Source organism: Ochotona princeps, chromosome 9 (genome assembly GCF_030435755.1).
Source record: "Ochotona princeps isolate mOchPri1 chromosome 9, mOchPri1.hap1, whole genome shotgun sequence".
NCBI classification, from domain to species: Eukaryota; Metazoa; Chordata; class Mammalia; order Lagomorpha; family Ochotonidae; genus Ochotona; species Ochotona princeps.
In genome coordinates this window covers 43,740,128-43,758,897 of record NC_080840.1, presented here as the reverse complement: position 1 = coordinate 43,758,897, position 18,770 = coordinate 43,740,128, and the positions used below count along the sequence as shown (strand labels likewise).

Below are 18,770 nucleotides of genomic sequence, written 5' to 3'. Positions count from 1 at the left end.
AAAAGGTTCAAGCAACCTGTTGAGGATGAAGCTGTGGTTCCACGGTTCACGGTTCTTACAGGTCCTGCACCAGGCTCACACTGTGAGTTGGAAGGTTTATTTAATTATATGCCCCATGTCCCTTCTGAATAGACAATACTCTGTAGTTCTGCTCACAGCCCAACAGAAACAAGAGCACTCAGCTCCACTGCCTGGGGTGAAGCTTGAGCTCCTCGATTTGCAGTGATGAAGTATAGAACATCAACTGTCTCTTTCAGGCCACAGATGCACCACAAACAAATTCTGTGCTTGACACTAAGGCCTATCTTTGAGAGCGAACAGTTCAATTGAACAGTTGCATTAGGTCTATGTGAAACACTTCCACTTATACCTACTTCATGGAGATGAAACTATTAGGGTTTTACATAGAAGACTCGATGATGAATGGAAATAAAGAAATCTGAATACATTTTCCTTTCTAAAAGACATTTACTATTTTTATTTATGTGAAAGTCACAGTGCAGAGATTGCAAGAAAGGGAAAGCAGGACAGAGGGCAGCAGAAGGTGGTGCAGGAGTCGGGGAGAGTTGTGTCCAAGGTCAAAATCAGGAGCCAAGACTTCTGGGTGAGTGGCAGTGGCCCAACTACTCCAGCCATCACTTGCTGCTTCCCAGAGTGCACAGCAGCAGGAAGTGAGGCAAGGATTTCAGCAGGCACTCCAGAAGGGAATCTGAATGTTCTGTACTCTGTTCAGGGAGCCATCATTCACAGATAGAAATAGCCAGCTGAGGAAACGAATACCACACAGGAGACATCCAGCAAGGCAGAGCCCTAGGGCTGAGCAAGAGTCCTGGCTGTCTAGCTGATGCCACTTCCCAGGCACTGTGGATGCGTTGTCTCCAGTGTCACAGATACTCAACGGAGAATGAGTCTCACATAACCTTCCTTTCACTGTTAATCAAAACCCTGTTATTTCAAAGCCCAGGGCTCTGTAGCAGCATTTTAAGTAGAGAGGTAAGAGAATATATGGCTCTGTCCTAGCTGTTCCTGGAGTTTGGGGAGTAAGCCAATAGATGGAAGATTATTTCTTGATCTTTTTCTTGGGTTCTCTTTTACTATACATCTATTGGTCTCCCTATTTCTATGTCTCTCAAAGAAATTAAGATTTTTAAAGGAGATTTTAATAGTGAAAAGTAAGTTTTCACTGCATCATTTTTATTAGTCTCAGAAAAGACTACAACATTTCAGTCACTGAAGAAAGTCAATTTGATAAGCAAAGTCAAGGACATTGCCTTCTGCATATTACAGTCATGAGATTTTGGGGAAAAAAACTTTTCAGGGGCCAATATTGTGGCATAGAAAATAAAGCCTCCACCTGCAATGTCAGTATCCAATTTGGGCACTGGTTCGTACATCCCAGCTGCTACACCTCTGACCCAGCTCACTGCTAATGGCCTAGGAAAAGCAGCAGAGGTTGGCCCAGTTGTTTGGCCATGTTATGTAGGAGCTCCTGATTTTGGCCTGGTCCAGCCCTAGGGCCAATGCAGCCAGGTGAGGGGTGAACCAGCAGATGGAAGATTTCTTCCTCTGTTTCCCCTGCCTCTCTCTGTAACGCTGACATTCAAACAAACAAACAAATAAATTTTTGAAAAGACTTCCAAAGTTAAATAGAACACATCAGTTTGGAAATCAGGCTGACGTGGGTGCCACTCAGCAGCTAAATGAACGAATTACTGGTGATAGCTGAACTTCATCAATAATGAGGATATCAAGAATACCCCTTGAGAAGAACTTCTCCCTACCAGAGGACACACAATGAAAAAGGTATTTTTTAATTATATTTTTTATAAAATGTAATTATTGGATGATAATGCAAGTCATTACTGCACTGGCAACATCAGAAAACCTTTTCAACTAAGCAGCCAACTTGCCTTCCCTTCTGGGCCCAAATGGATCATTTCTCAGCTCCTTTTTCTTGCTGCTCCGAATAGATAGTCTTTTATCTGAAGGAAACCTGAGTTCAGATCGGATGATGTGGCTCACCACCTGCTGGTGTTCAGGAAGGAACCACGCACAGCGCGGGGACCAGGCATCCTCAGACAGGGCAGTGTGGGTAGATTTATCTGAGGGAGATGCTGTGTGGGTGCGTGATCTAAGACTGTGAGCTGCTTCAGCTTCCCGCACAGAAAGCTTATCAGCCCCATGTGGGTTGTCCATTGTTGCTGTTAGCAACATACTTCGCTTTTTTAAAAGATTTTTATTATTATTGGAAAGCCTGATATACAGAGAGGAGGAGAGACAGAGAGGAAGATCTTCCGTCGGATGGTTCACTCCCCAAGTGAGCCGCAACGGGCCGGTGCGCGCCAATCCGATGCCCGGAACCAGGAACCTCTTCCGGGTCTCCCATGCGGGTGCAGGGTCCCAATGCACTGGGCCGTCCTGGACTGCTTTCCCAGGCCACAAGCAGGGAGCTGGATGGGAAGTGGAGCAGCCGGGATTAGAACCGGCGCCCATATGGGATCCCGGGGCTTTCAAGGCGAGGACTTTAGCTGCCAGACCACACCGCCGGGCCCTGCTTTTGCATTTTGACCAATGTTTCAAAATACAGTGCTGGCTCAGGTCCAGGCCAGCACCAAGGTCCTGATGACCTCAGCCTCTGCAAAATTCTTTTTACAAGTTAAAAATAAAAGGGGGGGTTGGTTTGCAAATGACCTTTCAGTAATTTTAATAAACTGCCATCAAAATAGCTTCTTAAATAGTTCTAAGACTTAAAAACAATGACCTTAGCAAAAAGAAACGCAAATATTAAATGTTTATCAAGCCTCTGTTATGTTTGGAGTATATCCACACAACCATAGTGAAACTTCGAAATGACCTTCTGTTATTAATCACCAATAACAGATGGACACGTGGAAACAAGAACATACACGGGGGCTGCCTTTGTGACACAGGGCTAAGCTGATGCCTGTACTGGTGGTGTCCCATGTGACAACTGGTTTGACTCCTAACTGCTCCACTTCTGATCCAGCTCCCTGCTAAAATCCTGAGAAAACAGAACACGGCTCAAGTGCTTGGGACCTGGAACCCGTGTGAGAGATCAAGATACAATTCCTGGCTTCTTATGTTGACCTGGATCAGTTCAGTAACAATCATTGCGGCTATTTTGGGAATGAACTAGTAGATGGAACTTTCTTCCTCTGTCTCTCTCTCTCCACCTACTTTCTTTTGCACTATTCATTTTAAATAAATCAATCTTAAAACAACAACAATAACTGAAGAGCGCAGAAAGGTGGATTGTACAACAGTTTAAAACAGAATAGGAGCTAAGTGACAGTGTGTGTCATTCAGCACAGCATTTCAGACCCTACTTGAGGCACCTACATGTTACTTTGAAGTGCCTGAGTTCAAGTTCAAGTTCAGCCTCCTGACTAATGTACTCCTGGGAGGCAGTGATGACAGCCCAAGTACTCAGATCTCTGCCAACCACATGAGAGAAGTGGATTGAATTCCCAGCTCCCAGTTTAGGTCTGGTCCAGCCCTAACTTTGGGGACATTTGGAGTGTGAACCAGCAAGTGGCAGATCATGCTTTGCCTTTTAGATAGAAAGAACCAGGGAGAAGAGGGGAGGGGAGATTAAACAACTTGCCCCAAATTAAAAACCTGTAGGCGTGAAAATGGGAGCACAGCATGCACAAGGTCCTGTGCCTGGCTCCTACACGACCTTGCTTCTCACAGAGTGGCTAAGAAGCATGCCTCAATGGATCACCATCTCCTGTGGTCCATCTGAAAGCCCTGATCACACAGCTCTCCAGTTGGAGGAGCCATGGCTTGCAGGGACCACTCTCCGATGTAAACTGCCAGCCCCAGCAGGCAGCAGGAAGCGGAGCAGCACACTACAGCAGAACACAATGCCCACAGGGTTACCCCTGATTTCTGCGCCCGACACGACAGCCCAGGGGCTAAATCTTCACTTTGCACGTATTGATATGGGCAGTAGCTCTTATCTGGGCTGCTCCACTTCCCAGCCAGCTCCCTACTTGTAGCCTGGGAAAGCGGTCAAGGATGGCCCAAAGTCTTGAAACTCTGTACCCACGTGGGAGACCTGGAAGAAGCTCCTAGCTCCTAGCTTCAGATTGGCTCTGCTCTGGCCGTTTCTGCCACTTGGGGAGTGAACCAGCAGTCAGAAGATCTTTGTCCTTTTCTCTATAAATCTTCCTTCCCAAGAAAAATAAATAAATCTTAAAAAAGAATAAGAAGAAGAAAGAGGAAGAAAGAAAGAGAGAGAGAGAGAGAGAGAGAGAGAGAGAGAGAGAAAGAAAGAAAGAAAGAAAGAAAGAAAGAAAGAAAGAAAGAAAGAAAGAAAGAAAAAGAAAGAAAGAAAGAAAAAACAGCTCTCAGAGCCCCATCCCAAGTGGCATTCAATCCAGACAACAACTCTGCCGTTTGCCATCCTGGAGGACTCCAACGGACAGGACCAAGAAAGGCACAGAAAAAACTGCTTCACTTGCACATGCTTCCTGGTAAAAAGTGTAATAAGGTTTTTTACCCCTAGCTGTGTTTAGCTTTACATAAATCGTATTGTAAATTGGATCATGCAACACTGAAATTCTTGAATTTCACCTTGAAAGTTAAATAAAACTGAAAACTGTCTGAGAAATGTTAGAAGCTTTGCGCCAAATACTAAAAACAGTTGCCTGAAATCTATTATAGAGACAGAAAGCAAATTAATGGTTGACTCAGCAAGCAGGAGGTGGGGGTTGGGAGACACGGGTAGTGACAGCTGATAGGTAGAGCCTTTATTTTTGGAGCAACAAAAGTTGTTCTTAAGTTGATCATGGTGACAGTTGCATAGTTCTGAATACACTAAGTACTAATGAGTTTTATGTTTTAAATGAATAAATGATATGGTATATAAATCTTAATTCAACAAAATCATTGCTCTAAAACTTAGAGAAACACAATGTAATTCTATTTACATAACATTATAGGGATAATAAAAGCTAAAACAACAAACAATATCAATGGTTACTGGGGTTGTGGGTGAGAGTAACACAAGCATTTCTTTTGTGGCTGGCACAACAGTTATGCATTATTGTGATGATGACTTACTGAAACTATATATATTAAATTCACAGAACAGTAAAGCAAAACTTTGAACATCAGTTTAAACAAAACGAAACAAAACAGGAATCAGCACTGTGGCAGAGCCATCTAAACCATTGCCTGCAACAGTGGCATTCCATATGAGCATTGGTTCAAGTTCTAATGCAGCTCCCTGCTAATGAGCCTGGGAAGACAGCAGAAGATGGCCCAAGTCCTTGGATCCCCACCACCCACATGAGGCATTCAGATGCAGTTCCTGTCTTCTGGCTTGGGTCTGGCTCAGCCCAAGATGTTGCAGACATTCGGGCTGAACCAATGGATGCAGTATCTCTTTGTGTGTGTCATTCTCTCTCACTGTCTATGACTTTCACTCTCTCTATCACTCAAATAAGTCTTCTTAAAAAAAAAAAAAAAGCTGTTTTGAAGCTAGCATTGTAGTAAAGTGGGTAAAGCTGCTGCCAGTATACCAGCATCTTATATGGGTGCCAGTTCAAGTCCTTGCTACTCTACTTCCAGTCCAGCTCACTGTTAATTTTCCTGAGAAAGCAGTAGAAGATGGCGCAAGTGTTTGGATCCCTGACCCATGTAGGAAATACAAGAAGCTCCTGGCTCCTTGCTTCCATCTGACCCAGACCTGGCCGTTGCAGCCATTTGAGGTGTGGACCAGCAGACGAAAGATTTCTTTCTCTCTGTGTCTCCTTCCCTCTGTTACTGTCTTTCAAATAAATGAAATAAATCTTATTTAAAAAATTGTTTCTTGGGGCCAGTGCCATGGTGTAGCAAGCTAATCCTCCATCTGTGACACTGGCAATCCTATTTGAGTGTGGTTCAAGTCTCAGCTGCTCCACTTTCAATCTAGATCTCTACTAATGTGCCTAGGAAAGCAATGGAAGATGGTTCAAGTGCTTGGGCCCCTGTACCCATGCGGACAACCTAGAAAAATCTCCTGGGTCCGGGCTGATGATCGGTCCAGCTCTGGCCACTGTGGCCATTTGAGGAGTTGAATCACCAGATAAAAGATCTCTTTTTTTATGCTTATCTCTGTAACTCTTCCTTCCAACTGAAAAAATAAATAAAAGTTGCTTCCTAAAATCAAGTCTAAATCTATTTTAATGTTTCTAACTTTCTTCAGAAGATAAGTTTATTATTAATCTTTAAAAGCTATTCTAATGGCTTAAAGTGCTACACTGCTTTACTAAAAATTTTGAGGTATTTCATAACATGTATAAAGTAGTAAGTTTTCCACTAAAGTGGGAGGAAGACAATATGAAAGAAGTAAATTTGAATAGTGAGAAGAGGGGGCTACCAGGCAAATGCTACTAGGCCTTTGGACTCATGCAAACTCAAGTCCCTGGGGTCTCCTTTGAGATAAGCAGCATGAGGAGCCATGGGAATGAAAACGTTCATGCCTGCTCCTCTTGGTGTGTCAGGAGAAATCAACCCCAGATCAGTAAGTGGCCAAACAGGAGACCTCTGAGAGCACTGAACCTGCCTGGAGCAGCTCTCTGGGCAGGAGCCTGGTTCTCCATTCACTTAATGAGATTGTAGCATTTCTTTGCAAGCTAAACAGATGGGAGGCCTGAGGTTGCACCTCTACCAAATGAGACATGATTTTTACTACATTTAAATTAATATAGCTTTTTTTAACAGGATGCTTGAGGACTATTACCAAGCAACAAAGAATTTTTCTCTGCCTTTACCATAGCATTTTAAGAAACTGACTTTGCATCTGATGTGTGCAGCAAATCTGTTTCCCCTCCCCACCCCCAGCTGCAATGATGGGTAAATGAGTTCCAATCTTGACAGGCCAGGGTCAGGCATGATAAACTCAGAGCGATGAGAGGTACCCTCTGAAATCAAAAAAGGGGTGTTGTAGTTCAATGCAAAAGAGCAGCCCAAAGTGTGCTGTGAGACAGATTCAGCAAAGAGCTCTCAAATACCTGAACTCATTTAATCCTCACAAAAATAGCCAAGACATCAGACAAGCAGTTCATTAGTACCATTTGATGTGTTACAGAAAAGGAGGCCTGAAAGTTTAAGAAACACCATCTAATGTCCAGACAAGCACCGAACAAAGCAGGCACGACTCTTGATTTGTCGCCGTAACATCCCTCCCCAACACGCCACAGGGTGTCTCCTGGACTGCGGCACTGTCACTGATCCATGACCTACATTCCTCACCACAAAATAGCAGCCAGTCAGGTGATTTCCCCATCTTTCCTCCTTCTGCTTCCAACCGAGCAGCTCACTTCTCCACTGGGAATTTGCTCTGCCCTGATCAGGCTCCTTAGTCCAACACTTCCCTCCATTCTTGGATTCATTCCAATCCTCTATTGATCCTGAGGTTCCGAAAGAACTCACAGTGAAGATGCAAACTGGCCACCATCAGAAACCCTGGCTGGGAGAATTCAATGGTAGATCATCAAACTCAGGCTCAGATCTCCTCCTGAGGTGTGGATACTACTGGCTGGTCTTGACCCAAGCCACATCTGTGACTTTAGGACTCCAATATCAGTGTACTTTGCATATTTTGTGTTAAAACAGAAATGTGCATTCTTCCTTATACATGTAAAAGATGTTTTAAGGAGCTGAGTACTATGAAACAGTGGGGTGGGCCACTGCTTTTGGTGCTATCATCCCATATCAGAGCTCTAGTTTGAGTCCTGGCTACTGTGCTTTCTATTTAGCTCCCTGATAATGCACCAGGGAAGGCAGCGCAAAGATGGATGCTCCACGTGCCTGGACCCTGGCACCCAGGCGGGAGACTCAGAAATAGTCTCAAGACCTTGGCTTCATCCTGGACCAGCCCCCAGCCATTGTGGTCATTTCAGGAGTGAACAAGACGGAAGACCTTTCTCTTTGTGAATACAATCTTCCCTCACTTATCTGCAGGAGGTTGGTCCTAAGGTCCCTAAGAGACAGCAGAATTCTCAGATGCTCAAATCCCTCCTGCGACATGGTGTGGCATAGGATCTACACAACCCTCCTGTATACACTTAAAAATGGCAGTGATCTGCATTTTACTGTATTGTTTCAGGAATTATAACAAGAAGGAAAAATCTTGTGCATATTCAACACAAAATCCATTTTCTGTTAAATATTTCCAATCCAAGGTTGACTGAAGCCAAGATTACTAAGGGCTGATTGTGTAGAGTAGGCAGTTCTGCTACTGAGAACTAACGGGTGTGACTACACATCACATGCATGTGCATTCATGAGTAGGTAAACATCCAAGAGATGTTTTATGAATTATGGATAAAAAAGCATTACTTCATAGATTGACGAGTTCCTTGGGCCAAATTATCCCCCAGTCTTCTGTCTCTCACTCTCACTCCTTCTCTCCCTGTAACAAATATTAGAACTCTGAGAAGCACAAGTGGAAGCTGGTAATCAATGCACTAGGTTCCCTGACATTAGAAAAACGAGCTCCGTTTAATTACAAGTAGTACAGCTGGATCCCTAAAACCATCCAGGACAGAGAAATGCCTATGTGCACTGGCACGGTGCCCTGGAACAGGATGTTTGAGCCCATGCAGCTGAGTAGAAACCACTCTTAAGCCACCCACACATTTGGACTTAAGAATTTACTTAGCTTTGTAGACATGGAAAGAGGAACAAGTTATACGTGATTCTGTCAACTACACTGTTAATTAATGGATGAATAAAAGGTATTTAAATAAGACTCAGGTCAAAGTCATACATGAGAATTCTAGCAACTGAATAGCTAGGGACAAGAGTGAAGAGAAAAAAAATTATTACCTATGCAATGGTCCACAAATGAACAATCCCAGTGATATTTCTGTCAACAGGGCCCCACAAGGTGACCTCTACCACTTGTGCTAAAATGACCTGGAGCAAGCAATAACATTTTGATACTACGTGCAAAAGAAAGTGACTACCCATTGTGTCACATAATACAATGTAATTAATGAATTAAAAATAGTAAATAAAAAAATTTTTAAAAAAATTAAAAAAAAAAAAAGAAAGAAAGTGACTACCCATTGAGGAGCGTGTGGAAGACACACCAGCAGAATCTCTTCCTTCTGTCAGTTTCTAGGACTCGAACAGTGACAAGCATCAAGGAAGACAGGGGACATCAACAGGTCAATGGCTGGCCATTGACACCAGAAGGCAACAGGTCACCTAGGAATGTGCAATTCACAGCAGCACCTCAGTTAAAGTTGTATCATGCTTGCAGAACAACACAATATCCAAGGGACATTCACCAAAGCAGTGGGACATTTTTTTTCTATCTGACCCTTCAGAATCACCTATTTATAACAGAATCTAAAGAAAATTTAGTCAATCCCTCCATTAATGATAGCCTTCAATTACTGAACACTTCAAAAAACATGAAATATCATAGTCATACATATGTAGATAGTCACAAAATTTACCTTAAGATTGAATTTGAAACAATTCACAAAACCAATATGGCCCCCAAAAAGAAAAATCAGTTCTGCAGGCTGGCATTGCAGTTCAGGTCAAGTCACTGCATGCAAGACCAGCATCCTATAGAACAGCCCTTCATGTCCCAGCTGCTCTACTTCTGATCCAGCTCCCTACCAAAGCACCTGAGATCCAGCAGGGAATGGCTCAAGTATTTGGACCTCTGCCACAAATGTAGAGATATGGACAGAATTCTGGACTCCTGGTCTCAGCTTGAGTCAGTCCTGGCCATTGCACCCACTGCAGCGTGAACCAGCAGATGGAGGGTATATGAGTGTGTGTGTGTTTCTTTATTTCTCCCTCTCTCTCTGTAACTCTGCCTTTCAAATACATAAAAGCAAAATCTCTCAAAAAATCAGTTCCTATGATGTTATATTGATTATATTTATTATAAACTCTTAACAATTTTCAGAAACTGTGGAAATGAGTTTTACAAAAAAATTATGTAAGGACTCCAATATTTTATGCTAAAATAAACATTTCTTTATCATATTAAATAATAAACTTATTTTATCATTCTATTTTTCCACAAATGTTCTGAAGTTTCCTATGTAAAAAAATCGTGGAGCTGGTGTCATGGCATAGTGGATTAAGCCACCATATTGAATGCTAGCATCCCACAGAGGCAATGGATCCAGTTCTGACCTAGTTCCTTGCTAGAAGCCTGGGAAAAGCAGCAAAAGATGGTTCAAATGCCACCCATCTGGGTGACCTAGAAGAGGCTCCCGGCTTTGATTTGGCCCAGCCCCAGCTGTTGTGGCCATCTGGGGGAGTGAAGCAGCAGATGGAAGGCCTCTCCTTCGCTTCAACTCTCTGAAATAAATAAATCTTTGGGGAAAAAAAAATCTCAGTGCAGACATTCAACCTTAACGTTGTGATGCCCACTCCCTCCATCAGAGAGTCTGGGTTTGACGGTCACATTTGGCTCCTGCCTCTGGTTTCCTGCTGATATGGTTCCTTACGTGACCACCTGGGAGATCTGGACTGAGCTCCTAACTACTGACTTTAGAACAAGCAGATGGGAGCTTGTTAGCCTCTCTGCATTTCTGCCACTCAAAAAAAAAATTTGTGGATGCAAGGATTGTGCCTACTACCAAGCTTATTTGCCACTCTCCAGGTTGCAAAGTCCCCCATCATTTAAAGATGCAGCCTAGGTCAAGGAATTCCTCAGGTTTTCATGTGTTTCAAGTTTTCGGTCCTATCACATCTTACACTGCTCTGACGATTTTCCACAGTGAATATCTTATCTCTGCACATCCTGGCTTCAGCACCTTCTCATTATCTACAAGAGCCCTTTCTTGCTGCTTGCAGAGCAGTTGGTACATCAAGGAGAGCTGTGCTCCCACTCAGCACCTTGGGAAGCAGAGGCCACCCTTCTGGCCCTGGACGGCTTAGGACTCAGTGCCATTCCAGGGACCTTACAGGCAGATCAATCTGGCTCGCCAAACACCTAAGCCCCATCACATGATGGGCTAACTGGATGGCCTATGACTCACTGTGTGCTCCACTGTGAGCCTCCTTGGGGCTGGGACGATGTATAAACATACCCAGTCTCTGTTGCCGATAAGAAAGGAACTACATGCCTACCCTCTAAGGTGGCAGTGCATACCCTAGCAGTAAGAACAGCTCCCTTTGTTACCCACCTACTGTGGGAAACAACGCTCGGGATGACTCATGAGCTCTGTTGACTGTCAGCACTAGGTCGAGATGTGGTGCTACCAGCATTTCATAGAGGAAGAAACAGTAAGAATAAGTAACTGGCCCAAGTCACAAGTGGTGAAGCCCAGATGGGAATGTAGAAGTCCATTTTCTTCCCATTTATACCACTTCCCCTCACGCCAAAAAGGCACCTTGAACACAACCAACTTTCTATAAGATTATGGAGGCGGTTGCTTGCCACTGACCAAATATTACCATGCCCAGTTACAGCTGTGCTTATAAATTTTATATATATTTACTTGAAGGTGGGAAAGACAGAGGGAGAAATAGAATGAGAGCACTTCTACCTACTGGTTAACTCCCACAGGCCTGCAATTGCTGGTCTGGAGCCGACTCAGGAACTAGCTCTCCCATGTAGGCAGCAGGATCCCAATTAATTGAGGCATCACTGCTGCCTCTATGGTATGCATTAGCACAAAGCCAAAGTGAGGAGTCAGAGCTGAGAATCAAATCCGAGCACTCAGAGTGAGGACACAGGCATCTCAGCCAGGACAAATGCCCACCCTGGTGATGGTTTTAAGATAATTGCTCATATATTCTAAAAATAATACCAACACTAAAATATTATTTTTCAATGATTTCATTCTTTTAAATCAAATAGGAAATACTGATATTTGCACAGAAACTTTGACTGCTACTCCCATTTGCTCATGTCCTCTACAATGTTATCATCCATCACTGGGAACAGTTAGGTGAGTATCTGAGGGGAGCAACATCATTGAGGACAGGTGTCGAGGGTTTACTTGCAGTGACCATTACAGGGGAAAGCCATCTGTTATCATGAAAAACAGCAACAAAATGTTATTTCTTGGCACCTAATTAATCTCTGGGGAGGTCTTTCTGTGCCCCTGCCACCACTGTTAATCATGTACCTACTCAAAACAGTAAATGAATGCTACATCATCAGTGTCTTATAAGATCAAAAAGTCTAGGTAAAAAGTTGCCTGTGATGGTTTCTCACTAAAAGGTTTCTGTTTCCATTTCATTTGGACAATAAAATCCATCATTTATTATTATTATAGCTAGTGCCCTTCCTGCCTACCTGTCAGGTTTATCATAGCCCCCTGTAGTGAGTTCTGGCGACACAGAGATCCTTGTTGCACAGAGATCCTTATTTTTATTGGAAAGGCTGATCAGATTTATGGAGCAAAGAAGAGTCAGAGAGAAAGATCTTCCATTCACTGGTTCACTCTCCAAATGGTTTCAATAGCTAGGACTGAGCGAATCCAAAGCCAGGAGGGTCCTGAGGCTTTGGGCCATCTTCCACTGCATTCCCAAGCCATAAAGTAAGGTGCTGGATGGGAAGTGAATCAACCAGGATACAAACCAGTGCTCATATAATATCCCAGCCCTTGCAAGGTGAAGATTAGCCATTGAGCCACTGTGCTGGATCCAACATATGCTGATTTGTAGCCCAGCTCCTCACTCTGTGTCTGTCTCCCAGGAGGCAATCCAGAAAGCTTTGGTAAATTAAATACTGTCAGTTCTGTGTCCACAGGCACATTATTACCCTGTCTGCTTTTGTTTGTTTTTTGTTTCACAGTGGTGTCCTAGGAAGGATATTCAAGAATTTCATTAAAATGTGGATCAACTGGGGAGTGGGACTGTGGCACATGAGTGAAGCTGCTGCCTGCAGCATTGGTATCTTGCCTGGGCGACAGTTTGAGTTCTGAATGTTCCACTTCCGGTGCAGATCCCTGCTAATGCAACTTGGAAAGCAGGCTCCCATACCACAGTGCCTTAGTTTAGGTCCTGGCTCTGTCTTTATGTCTAACTTCCTGCAATTTTGACCCTTCAAGTGATAGCTCAAGCATTTGATCCCCTGTCATATATGTGAGAGACCCAGATTAAGCCCCTGACTCCCTGTTTTTGCCTGATCTAGCCTGGGTTGTTGAGGATACTTGGGGAGTGAGCCACCAGATGGACAAGCTCTCATTTTGTCACTGCCTTTTAAATACACACACACACACACACACAAAGTACACTCCTATTTGTTTATATAGGCTGTGGCCAAGTAACTTTTAACAGCTACTGTTTCATACCAAGATTCAAGAGGCTACAGCTTAAGTAGTTTTAAAAAGTAGCTCTGAACAACTGAATTTGGAGTAAGAAATGGCAATATTGCCTAAACATTAGATTTTTTAAAAATACACATAGCATTTCACAGGTTTCCAAGATGAGTAATTTTAAAATGTGCATCTTTCTGCTGAAGAAAGGTCAGACAGCACGGTAGTTCTTCCCCAGAGAAGGCGTTGCACTGATGAGTATGGATTCACCTCCTTCCTCCCACTCTCTCAACTCTCCCTCCTCCCCCCCGAACAATCCAAGGATGGGCAGACCAGAAGACAGAAGAAACAGCTCTGAGAGCAAAGGAACTCAGGCCAACCAGGAAGGTGGGGCGGCAGGCAAATGACCCGGAGAAGTATCACTTCCTTGCCTGCCTCTTCCCTCAGCCTCCACCCTGGGGCCTCCAGCTACAGTTCTGCTGTCCCCTACACAGCTTCCCTGTGGAAAGCAGAAGTGGTCCTCACTCTCCCAGAGGGCCTCTCTGAGACTTGCTTCTTCATTCCCCTCACCCTCATGGAGGTCAACATTTACAGGAAGAGTGGAGCCACCCAGAAGTGCCAACCCCCAAGAACATGTCATTACTCTTGGGTGGAGGTACAAGAAATCAGTGTTGTCCCCAACCTCCCTGGTATTCTCTCCCATCCTCATGGTTTTCCACCAGTTTTTTTGTTTGTTTGTTTGTTTGTTTTTACCAAGATGGAGGGGAGGGCACTAGGTTCACTTCGGGGTCAATAATGAGCAGTGAGAGAAGTGGAGATACTAACAGAAGGATGAGGGTGTAGGTAGTTAGTGTGATATTTGACTTTGTCTGAAGCATGAACTGTAAAAAGGAAGTGAAACAAATTAAAAAATGCTCTGAGCTACACATCTGAAGGCTTCTTCCCAATGTTTTGAAGCTCAACACATAGAACCTGGGCTATGAACAAGCAACTAAAACGGAGCCTGTCCATTGTTCCCACTTGGAGCAAAGAGTTCCTGTCTCTTCCTATTCATGGTCAACACATGCCATATCAGCCTCTGGCTTAAAGATGGCTTTGAAAATAAACATTGTAGCATAGCAGGTAAAGTCACCAACTGTGATGCCAGCATCCCACATGGACACTGGTTCGTGTCCTGGCTGCTTCACTTCCCATCCGGCTCCCTGCTTGTGGCATGGGAAAGCAGTAGAGGATGGCCCAATAACTTGGATTCCTGAACCCACTTGGGAGACACTGAAGAAGCTCTTGGCACCTGATTTCAGACCATCACAGCAACAGCCATTGTAGCCATTTGGGGAGTAAACTAGTAGATGCAAGATTTTTTTTTCTCTCTCTGTAAAAGTCTGCCTTTCAAATAAATACATAATTTTTTTTTAATAGAGATGGCTTTGTAAAATGGGGAGAGAAAGAGCTTTAGACAGGAGGTACAGGAGAGGATGAGAAATACAAGAGGGCTAATAAAGCACAGTGAAGAAAATGGCATGTTGAGAAAATCCTACATCAACGTAGACCACTTTCAAGAAATAGCTTTGCAGCAAATAAGGAATGTTGACAATTTATTTTAGTAATATCTCAAGCAATTAAATTTGCTATTCAGCCCTTAAGCCAAAGTTATAATTCCTTCCTTGGCAGATTTCCATAACATTGTCTAGGCTTGGATGTCTCTCCCAAATGAGAACTTACAAACTTATAAGACATTTTAGAAATGGTGACACAGTGAACTCAAAATTTTCGCAACTTAAGTACCAGGAAACTAGGTAGCTACAAGAACTCTTTCAGTATTTATGAGTGAAGAAAAAAAAACCAACTTCCTCTTCCATGTGCTTCTCTTCATTACTAACGTTCAAGAACATGAGAAAATGCATGCCCAGCATCGGAAAACTGGCAACAGATGCTGCCTTGCACACTGCTGGTGAACAGAAACAGGACATGGGCTTCACATGGAGCCTATGTCCTCAGCCCCCTTACTTTCTGTTTTTACCTTTTAGATGGTCTCATTGCTTTAACAACCACACAGAGGGATAGGGTTCCTGGCTGCAGGGAGTCCTTTAGCTTAACCTTCCTTGGGAACTTCTGTATTAACCCATAAGCGTCCAATAGGCCCCAAGGCTGCCATGAAGCTCCTTGAACAGCAGCCAGTGCTGGTGTCACCACAGCAGTTAAGGCAGATCAACCCCTAGATCCACTCCCCCAGCAGGAAGGCATGACTACAGATACAGAAACTCATTTCCAGGCAGCCCTGATTAAAAAGGCATCTGTTTCCACATCCCGGACAGCAGCCACTTGGTTCATAAAACTACCAAGCAACAAAAAGAAGTTCACCTCTCTATTTTTAAAATACATGTTTACCCATTTAAAAAATAGCTCATTTTCTTTCACGTAATTAAGTACTTACTACAGGTAGAAAATGTCAAAGACATCACAGCTATGTCTATTGTTCCACTTAGCTTGTGGCCTCAGACAAACCCCTGATACCTGTACTTTTGTACTTTCTCCTACCTATCCTGTAGGAGCCAGGAAGCTTCTAGGGCCCTAAACAAGCAAATGGTCATGATTGCCTATGAAAGATGAGAAGCCATCTCCACATCCAGTGGCTCTTTGACTAATGTCCTTAGTCAATGATTGTCGGGTCCTTTCAATGTTAATAACCTATGCAGCACAGAGACCTTCAGTAGCAGCAAGTTACAAACAGGACCCCTGCTTTGGGCAAAAACACATTGTATTCTTACTTGTAACACACATATGGATTTGCATATTGTCATACTTAATTTTGTTACATTACAACTCTATATATTTCTATCTATGAACTGGAATCTCAGACATTTTGGTCATTTGCTTCTGAATACAAATGCCAGTGGCATAAAAAGTCTTTCACAGTTTTTGATTCACAAATAATTGATCCTGGACCATCTTCCTGCTAAAACAAAGTTACTGAAGGCAGGGATGAAGATATTGCAAAGTCTTCACACACTCTTGCAACCAGCAGCAGTGAACCCAAGACAAAGAGATGGGGCTAGCTTCCTTTGCAAGAAGCAGACAGCTCCATGGCAAGTCCTCTTTTCCCAGGAGAGAGCAGCAAAGAAGACAGTCCTGGGTGGAGGTTTCCGTGTAGGGCACTAGTGCTAAGTAGTTTTGTGGCTAACAGAGCGCCTCAAATCTCTGCCTTGGAAACCAAGACAGAAAATACACGCTGGCATCAATTGCCCAGGGACCATTTTGTGTCACCTCTCTGTCCTTAGCTGTGCACAGGGCTCATAGTAGGCCTTCATGCCTCCTTCCACTGACTGTGTGCTAGGCATCAGGACTATGGTTTTGTACATACTAAGCTGTTTTCCCAGTGTCCATGGTGGTGGAGAACGCCGTGTCCATGTAGACATACTGTAATCTAAGTCTATTGCAACTATGAAGGCAATGTTGGCTGCCTGGGTGGCCCCCTCGACTTATTCCAAAGTCCAACTCTAGCAAATGACAGGAAAAACCACAATTTAGATGTATTCTCTCCTATTTTCTTCCCCTACATTTCCTCCCCTTAGGTCCTCTCATTCAGATCCCTCATTTACATGCAAAGAGCGGCATCACCAAAGCGCTTGTGATCCAGCTATATTTCTCAGAGCCGCACAAACCTTACCTCTAGAGAAACGAAGGAATGACTGCACCACACACTTTGCCTGCAGACCTTAACCTCAGCTCAGGAAGCACTTGGGAGACTCCTGGTCTCTGAGCTCCCATTCCCGGAGCAGGGTTAGTGGGGCTTGGACACAGCTGCCAGGGGCCGAAACAGCTGCTCAAGTGCCAAACATCTCCCCTGGCTGCTCCTGAGGACAACTCAGAGAGCTGAACCTGCTCTAGGCCAGCCAGCTCCTCCTGTATCTATTAAGCAGTTTTGTCAGGAAGGGCAGATGGCTCAGGCCTGCCATCTTTGCTTTACAATCACCATCCGGCAAAGATTAGGGAATTCATTTCCATCAACAACAGTTAACCACCATGTATGAAGTTCATCGAATGTACAAGGTAGACAGGCTCTCCCCAAGATGAGAAAATTCAAAAAGAAAATTTCGACCATGCAGCACTTCCTAAAACAGCTGAGGCCTGGATTCCAAAGCAAACCTTTGAGGCCCAGGAGATTGAGCAGGGGAGGCAGGGGAAGAGGTAGGATTGGGGTCATTAACACACACACACTCACACGGAGACACAGGATCACAGGCTGGCTACAAGATGTAGAATCACAAATGCATGCATGGCAGGCGTCTGAGAAGGCCCCAACTGGCCTAGATAAGGCAGGAAAAGTGGGAACTGACGCTCTCACCCTTCCCCCAAAGGCCAAGGAAAGGCAACCCCTGAATTCTTAAAATAACTCCGGTTTCCTCTCGATCTGCCGAGGCACCAGAAGAGTCTGCAGCCAAGAGGCGCCCGCGCAGCGGGAGGCTGGGCTGTCACCTTCGCTGGGGCCCCTCGACGTCACGTCGCTGCTTGGGCCACCAAGAAGCGCAGCTGTTCGCCAGCCTGGGAGAGGGTCTGTGCCGAACCCCTTCCCTTGCCTGTGGGAACTGAGGACTGAGTGGAGAGACCAGATTGCGCAATGTTAGGAATTTCCTCAAGCCAGCTGCGCCTGGACCAAGGCTTCCCCGCAACGCTAGGGAACCAGCTACAGAACGCCAGCGCCCGCGCCTCCCACTGCGCCCCCGCGCTCCTCCACTGCGACACCTGAGGATCCTCCCACCCCCGTGCGCCTTCGCTTCGCGGGTCACCCACGGGCTGATGTCATTTGGTGCCTTCACCGGCCGCTGATGCGGCCAGGAAGCGGCGCGCGGGACCGCTGAGGCGGCCTGCGCCCTGGCCCCTCTGCCGAACGGAGCCGGCGTTGGGGACTCCCGGCAGTGGCACAGCCGCAGGCCTCGGCCCGGCACCCGAGCCCACCCCTGGGGCCAGCGCCCGGGACTCACCCGCTCGCGGTGAAAGTTTCGGGACGGTGGCGGTGGAGCTCCACGGTGATTTAGTTCATAGGAGTCGGCGCAACTGAGTGGCCCCGGTGCCCCTCGTGAGGAAGGACAGCGGACCCAGCAGGCAGGACGTGTGGCTAGGGTCTGCGCGCGTGGGGTCCGCGGCGCCAGGGCAGAGAACGACCGGCGACGCGGCCGGCGCGGTGGGAGAGGAACTGGCTGTCGCCGGGCTCGGCCGTGAGGTCCCAGCTACTTCCTGGTGCTGGGATTTGCATACTGCGCCCAGAGGGCGGGGGAAGTGACCGTTTGGTCCCAGCGCAAGGTTTGGGTGTTTGCTCCGGTTGTCACTGGGACTTTACAGCCAAAGAAACCTACCGACCCTACCTATGGCTCCAGGTTGGGGAGCAGGTTGGGTTCCCACATCCTTGGGTAGAGAGGGATGAGAGACCGGTCTCCAGAGAACCCCAACAGGCCTTGGTGTCTGGACACATGGAGGAAACCTCTTCTTTCTCTCCCATATACTCTCCAAGTAGGA

General features: G+C 45.3%; 1 protein-coding gene across 2 annotated transcripts in view; it reads right to left on the bottom strand.

Annotated features, from left to right (window-relative positions):
- LYN (LYN proto-oncogene, Src family tyrosine kinase) overlaps positions 1 to 18,492 on the bottom strand; it is a 125,768-nt gene extending 107,276 nt beyond the window's left edge. The window contains exon 1 of one of the 2 annotated variants that reach the window (XM_004580587.3): positions 18,239 to 18,492. The gene's annotated coding sequence lies outside the window, so the exon portion shown is untranslated. The remainder of the gene's footprint in view (positions 1 to 18,238) is intronic. The other variant, XM_058668636.1, reaches the window with a different exon arrangement.
- Between the last annotated feature and the right edge of the window lie 278 nt (positions 18,493 to 18,770).